The sequence below is a fragment of the Hylobates moloch genome, unplaced genomic scaffold (genome assembly GCF_009828535.3).
Source record: "Hylobates moloch isolate HMO894 unplaced genomic scaffold, HMol_V3 SCAFFOLD_7, whole genome shotgun sequence".
Lineage (NCBI taxonomy): Eukaryota > Metazoa > Chordata > Mammalia > Primates > Hylobatidae > Hylobates > Hylobates moloch.
In genome coordinates, this window is record NW_026652282.1 from 97,733,021 (window position 1) to 97,741,241 (window position 8,221).

The window sequence follows — 8,221 nt, forward strand, 5'->3', positions numbered from 1 at the left end:
CATTCAGGGTTTTTATAGTTTTGGGCTTTACATTTAAGTATTTAATCCATCTTGAGTTGATTTTTTATGTTGTAAAAAAGAGGTTTACTTCCTATCTTCTGCATACGTCTAGGCAGTTATTCCAACACCATTTATTGATAGAAAGTCCTTTCCCCATTGCTTATTTTTTTCAATTTGTTGAAGATCAGATGATTGCAGTTGTGTAGCCTAAGGGCTGGGCTCTCTATTCTGTTCCATTTGTCTATGTGTCTGTTTTTGTACTTGCACCATGCTTTTTTGGTTACTATAGCTCTGTCATATAGTTGTATGTCAGGTAGCATAATTTCTCCTTCTTTGTTCTTTTTCCTTAGGATTGCCTTAATTATTCAGGCTCTTTTGTGGTTTTGTATAAATTTTAAAATAACCTTTTTCTAGCTCTGTGAAATATATCATTGGTAGTTTGATAGGAATAGCGTTGAATCTGTAAATTGCTTTGGGCAGTATGAGCATTTTAACAATATTGAGACTTCCAATTCATGAGCATAGAGTATTTTTCCATTAGTTTTGTCATTTCTAATTTCTTTAGCAGTGTTTTAAAATTCTCATTGTGGTTTTTTTTTTTTTTTTACCTTTCTGCTTTGCTGTATTTCTCAGTAATTTATTGTATTTCTGGCTACCATGAATGGGATTACATTTCTGATTTTTCTCTCAGTTTGGCTGTTGCTGATGTATAGGAATACCACTTATTGTTGTACATTGATTTTGTATCCTGAAACTTTGCTGAAGTTGTTTATCAGCTTAAAGAGTTTTGGGGCTGAGACTATGGGGTTTTCTAATATAGAATACTGTCATCTGCAAACAGGGATAGTTTGACTTCTTCTCTTTCTATTTGAATGCACTTTATTGCTTTCTCTTGCTTTGTTGCTCTGGCCCAGACTTCCAATACTTTGTTGAATAGATGTGGTGAGAGACAGCATCCTTGTCTTGTGCCAGTTTTCAAAAGGAATGCTTCCAGCTTTTGCTCATTCAGTATGATGATGGCTGTTATTATTTTGAGGTATCTTCCTTTAATGCCTGGTTTTGGGGAGTTTTTTTTAACCATGAAGTGATGCTGAATTTTACTGAAAGTCATTTTTGCATCTATTGAAATAATCATGTTTTTTGTCTTTAGTTCTGTTCATGTGATAAATTACATTTATTGATTTGCGTATGTTGAACCAACCTTGCATCTCAGGGATAAAGCCTATTTGATCATGGTGGATAAGCTTTCTGATGTGCTTCTGGATTTTGTTTGCTAACATTTTGTTGAGGATTTTTTGCATCAATGTTTATCAAGGATGTTGACCTGAGATTTTTTGTTGTTATTTCTCTGCCAGGTTTCAGAATCAGGATGATGGTGGCCTTATAAAGTGAGCTGACAAAGAGTCCCTCCTCCTCAATGTTTTCAAATGATTTCAGTAGAAATGGTACCAGCTCATCTTTGTACATCCGGTAGAATTTGGCTCTGAATTCATCTGTTCCAGGGCTGTTTTTGTTTTATAGGCTATTTTTTACTTATTCAATTCCAGAGATTATTATTGGTCTGTTCAGGGATTTAATTTTTTCCTAGATCAGTCTTGGGAGCATGTATATGTTTAGAAATTTATCTTTTTTTCTAGATTTTCTAGTTTGTTTTCATAATATTCTGATAGTTATTTGTATTTCTGTTGAGTCAGTGGCAATATCCTCTTTGTGATTTCTGATTGCATTTATTTGGTTCTTCTCTCTTTTATTCTTTATTAGTCTAGCTAGTGGTTTATCTATCTTATTAATATCTTCAAAAAACCACTTTCTTGATTCATTGATCTTTTAAACATTTATTTTGCATCTCAATTTCCTTCATTTTCTGCTCTGATTTTTATTATTTTTTGTCTTCTGTTAGCTTTGAGGTTAGTTTGCTCTTGCTTTTCTAGTTCTTTCAGTTGCGATGTTTGTTTGTTAATTTGAGATTTTTCTAACTTTTTGTTGTCGATGTTTAGTACTATAAACTTCCCTCTTAATTCTGTTTTAGCTGTGTTCCAGCGATACTGGTATGTTGTATTTTTGTTCTCATTAGTTTCAAAGAACTTTTTGATTTCTGCCTTAGTTTCATTACTTGCTCAAACGTCATTCAGAAGCAGGTTGCTTAATTTCCATGATTTTGGGCAATTTTCTTAGTCTTGAGTTCTGCTTTTTATTGCACTGTGGTGTGAGAGATTCGTTGGTATGATTTCTGTTCTTTTGCATTTGCTGAGAATTACTTCATGTTCTATTGTGTGTTTGATTTTAGCATGTGTGCCATGTAGCAATGAGAGGAATGTATATTTTGTTGTTTTGGGGTGGGGAGTTCTGTAGATGTCTATCAGATCCATTTAGTCCAGCATTCCGTTCAGGTTCTGCATGTTTTTGTTTATTTTCTGCCCCAATGATCTGTCTAATACTGTCACTGGAGTGTTGAAGTCTCCCACTTTTATTGTGTTGGAGTCTAAGTCTCTTCGTAGATCTCTAAGAACTTGGTTAATAAATCTGGGTGCTTCTGTGTTGGGTGCCTAAATATTTAGGATAATTAAGTCTTCTTTTTGAATGGAATGCTTTACCATCATATAATGCCCTTCTTTGTCTTTTTTGATCTTTGTTGATTTGAAGTCTGTATTTTCTAAAATTACTATTACAACCCATGTTGTTGTGTGTGTGTGTGTTGTAAATTTTTCTCCATCCCTGTATTTTGAGCCTATGTGTGTCATTGCATGTGAGATGGATCTCTTGAAGACAGCATACCATTCGGTCTGCTTTCTATCCAGATTGCCACTCTGTGCCTTTAAATTGGGGGCATTTGGCTCATTTAAACTCAAGGTTAGTATTTATGTGTAAATTCAATTCTGTAATCGTGTTGTTAGTTATTATTCTTACTTGTTTGTGTGTTTGCTTTATGGTGTCACAGGTCTGTGTCCTTAAGTGTGTTTTTGCAGTGGCTGGTAACAATCATTCTTTTCCATATTTAGTGCTTTTTTCAGGAGTTCTGGTAAGAGAAGTCTGGTGGTAATGAATCCTCTCACCATTTGCTTTTCTGAAAAAGAATGTTATTTCTCCTTTGCTTTTGAAGCTTAGTTTTGCCAAATAGAAAACCCTTGGTTGGAATTTCTTTTGTTTAAGAATGTTGAATATAGGCACCCAATCTCTTTTGCCATGTAGGGTTTCTACTGAGAGGTATGCTGTTAGTCAGATGGGCTTCCCTTTGTAGGTGACTTGAATTTCTTAGTGGTCCTTAACATTTTAAAATTTCATTTCAATCTTGGAGAATCGGATGATTGTTGGTTTTGGAGATGATCTTCCTGTGAATTATGTTGTGTGGGTTCTCTGCATTTCCTGAATTTGAATGTTGGCCTCTTGAGCTATGTTGAAGAAGTTCTCATGGATGACATTGTGAAATATGTTTTCCAAGTTGCTTTCATTCTCTCCATCTCTTTCAGGGGTGCCAATGTGTTGTAGATTCAATTCCTTTACAGAATCCCATATTTCTCAGAGGTTCTGTTCATTTCTTTTCATTCTTTATATATTATTCCTTTTTAGTAATTTTTATTTCTGTTTGGTCACTAGTAAAATCCTCAGTTGCAGTCCTGATTTTAATAATTTGAGGCTTCTCCCTTTTTTTGGTCAGTGCTAATGGGCGAATTATGTCTCCTCAAAATATATGTTGAAGTGCTAACTGCCAGTACCTCAGATTGTAATCTCACAGGGAAAAACGGTCATTGCAGATGTAGTTTATTAACTTAAAATGCAGTCACACTGAAGTATGGTGGGCCAATCCCATATGACTGATTTTTTTTATATCTTAGCCAGCCATGTGGAGACACTTAGAAACAAGGAGGACTCCACGTGAAAACAGAAGCAGATAGTAGGGTAATGCACATGTAAGGCAAGGATGCTAAGAATTGCTTACACTCACAGAAGCCAGAAGGGAGGCATGGAATAGATTCCCTCGGAATCCATAAAAGGAACCAATTCTGCTAATACCTTGATTTCGGACTTCTAGCCTCCTGCACTGCACAAATAAATTTCTGTTGTTTTAAGCTAGATAGTTTGGAATACTTTCTTACGGCAGCCCTAGGAAATTAATACAATGTAGTCTAGCTTAGAGTTTGTCATTTTTGTTGTACTTCTCAAAGAATCAACTATTGGTTTTGTTGATTTTTTAGGTTTTTTTTCTATTTCCTGTTTCATTTATTTCTACTCTAATTTTTATTACATCTATTCCTTTGTTTTTTTTTTTTTTTTAGTTCCTTATGGTGTAAAATCAGGCTACTGATCTGAGATAATGCTTTTAAAAAATGTTTGTGTTTACAGCTATAAATTTTCCTCTGAACACTGTTCTTGATGCATCCCATGAGTTTTGGTATAACTTGTTTTCATTTCTATTTATCTTAAAGTTTTTTTAAAGTTACTTTTTGGTTTTTTTACTTTAAGTGTGTATTGTTTAACTTTCACATATTTTTAAATTTTCTAGTTTCTTCTGTTTTTGATTTCTAGTTTCATTACATTGTCATTAGAGAAGATTCTTTGTGCGATCTTAATCTTTAAATCCATTGAGACTTTTTTGTGGCCTCATATGTTCTATCCTGGAAAATGTTCTATGTATACTTGCAGAAACCATGTTTTCTGCTGTTTCTGGGTGGAGTGTTTGATATATAGTAGATGTAGTTGGTGTGTAGTTTTTTAGTCCTCTATTTCTTTACTGAATTTAAAAAATACTCCTATTTAATGCTGAAAGTGGGATTCTGCAGTCTTTAACTATATTTGTAGAACTATTTATCCCTTAGGTTCTGTTAATGTGTGTTCATGTATGTTGATGCTCTATTGTTAGGTGTGCATATATTTTTAATTGTTTTATCTTCTTAGTGGATTAAATTTCATCAATATCTAATGTCTTTCTTTGTTTCCTCTATTAGTTTTGAGTTAAACTTTACTGTATCTTATATTAATACAGCCACCTTAGCTCTCTTTTGGGTACTACTTGCATAGAATATATTTTCTATCTTTTTTACATTCAATATATATTTGTGTCTGTATCTAAAGTTATTCAATTGTGTAAAGTTTAGAGTCAGGTAACTTTTATACATTTATTTTTAAAACCTCTGATTTTAATTGAATGTTAAATCCATTTATGTTAAATGTAATTATAGACAAGAAATAACTGAATTTTCTTGTTTTCTTATTTGTCTTCCACAAGTCTTACTTTTTTGTTGTTACCAAATTTCTTCATTACTGCCCTCTTTTGCATTTAAGTGATTATTTGTAGTGTACTTTTAGAAATTCTTTCCTCACTTACTTTTCTGTGCATTTAAAAATGATCATCTTAGTGATTACTCTAAAGGTTGTAAATAGTATCTTAAACTTATGCTTTGAATTAATACGACCTTATGTTTAATAGTATACAAAACTGTGGTTTCGTATAGCCCTTCCCTCTCCATTTATGTTCAAGTCATACATTACATTTTTATACATTTTTGCCCAATAACATACATTTTAATGATTATTTTATTTTTTCTTTTAAATCATATAGAATAAAAAGGGAGTTACAACATATATAGAATAGCATTTGTATTTAGAGACCCACAAAGAGACTTAGACTCCAACATAATAATAGCAGGAGACTTTAACACCCCACTGTCAATATTAGACAGATAAATGAGACAGAAAATTCACAAGAATATTCAGGACTTGAACTCAGCTCCGGACAAAGTGGAACTAATATACGTCTCCAGAACTTTCCATCCCAAATCAACAGAATATACATTCTTCTCAGCACCACATAGCACTTATTCTAAAATTGACCACATAATTGGAAGTAAAACACTCCTCAGCAAATGCAAAAGTACAGAAATATAACAAACAGTCTCTCAGACCACAGTGTAATCAAATTAGAACTCAGGATTAAGAAACTAACTTAAAACCACACAACTCCATGGAAATTCAACAATCTGCTCCTGAATGTGTCCTGGGTAAATAATGAAATTAAGGCAGAAATCAAGAAGTTCTTTGAAACCAAAGAGAACAAAGAGACAATGTACCAGAATCTCTGGGACACAGCAACGTTAAGAGGGAAATTTATACCACTAAGTGCCCACATCAGAAAGCATGAAAGATCTCAAATTGACACCCTAACATTACAATGAAAAGAACCAGAGAGGCAAGGGCAAACCAATTTAAAAGCTAGCAGAAGACAAGAAATAACTAAGATCAGAGCAAAACTGAAGGAGATAGGGACACAAAAAACCTTCAAAAAATCTTCAGCATTCTTAAATAAATTTAAAAAACCCTGAAACCAAGAATTTCATACCTAGCCAAATTAAGCTTCATAAGCAAGAAATAAATAAGATCCTTTTCAGACAAGGAAATGCCAAGGTCTTCTTACCACCAGACCTCCCATATAATAGTTCCTTAAGGGAGTGCTAAATATGGAAATGAAAGACCATTATTGGCCACCACAAAAACACACTTAAGTACATAGACCATTGATACTATGAAGTAACTACATGATCATGTATACTAGTTAACCAAATGACGACAAGTTCAAATTCATACATATCAATATTAACCTTGAATGTAAGTGGTCTGAATGCTCAAATTAAAAGGCACTGAGTGGCAAGTTGGATAAAGAAGAAAGACCCAACTATATGCTGTCATCAAGAAACCCATTGTACAGGCAAAGACACCCTCAAGGTAAAGAGATGAAGAGATATCTACCAAGCAAATGGAAAACAAAAAAGAAGAGGGGTTGCTGTTGTAATTTTAGACAGACTTCAAACCAACAAGGATCAAAAAAAAAAAAAAAAAAGAGGGCATTACATAATGGCAAAGAGTTCAATTAAACAAGACTTAACTATCCTAAACATATTTGTACCCAACATAGAAACATTCAGATTAATTAAACAGGTTCTTAGAGACATATGAAGAGACCTAGCTAGCCATACAATAATAGTGAGGGAGACTTCAATATCCCACTGACAGTATTAGACAGATCATCAAGACAGAAATTTAACAGATATATTTGGGAGCTAAACTCCACATTTGACCAAACGGATTTTACAGACAGCTACAAAACTCTTTCCCTCAAAAATAGAATATACATTTTTCTCATCTGCACATGGTACATATTCTAAAATTGACCACACAACCTGCTGCAAAACAATTCTCAGCAAATTAAAAAAAACCACAAAATTATACCAACCACACTCTTGGACCACAGTGTAATAAAAATTGAAATCAATACTAACAAGAGATCTCAAAACCACACAATTTCAGAGAAATTAAACAACCTACTCCTTAATGACTTCTGGGTAAACAATAAAATTAAGGCAAAAATCAATAAATTATTTGAAATGAATGAGAACAAAGGTACAACATGTTAGAGTCTGTGGGCCACAGCTAAAGCAGTGTTAAGAGGAATATTTACAGTGCAAAATGCCCATGTCAAAAAGCTAGAGAAATCTCAAATTAACAACCTAACATCACACCTTGAGAAACTACAGAAACAAGCAAACCAACACCAAAGCTAGCAGAAGAAAAGAAATAGCCAAAATTGGAGTTGAACTGAATAAAACTGAGATGCAAAAGCCATACAGAAGATCAACACAATGAAAAGGTTTTTTTTTAAAGAATAAATAAGATTAATAGACCACTATCTAGACCAAGAAGGAAAAAAGAGAGAAGATCCAAATAAACACAATCAGAAATGACAAAGGAGATATTGCCATTAAGCCCGCAGGAATACAGAAATCCCTCAGAGACTATTAAAAATACCTCTGTGCACACAAACTAGAGGACCTACAAGAAATGGAGAAATTTCTGGAAACATAGAATGTTTCAGGAATGAACCAGGAAGAAATTGAAACCCTGAACACAGATTACTAATGAATTATGAAATTGAATCAGTAACAAAAATCTACCGATGATAAAAAGCCCAGGACCAGAAAGATTCACAGCCAAATACTATCACATGTATAAGGAGGAGCTGATAGCATTCCAAATGAAACTACTGCAAAAAATGGAGGAGATACTCTTCCATAATTCATTCTATGAGGTCAGCATATTTCCGATATTTAAACCAGGCAGAAACACAAGAAGAAAGGAAAACTTTATGCAAATTTCCTTGAAGAACTTAGATGAAAAATTCTTCAACAAAATAGTAGCAAACTGAATCTTGCAGCAGATCAAAAACTCATCC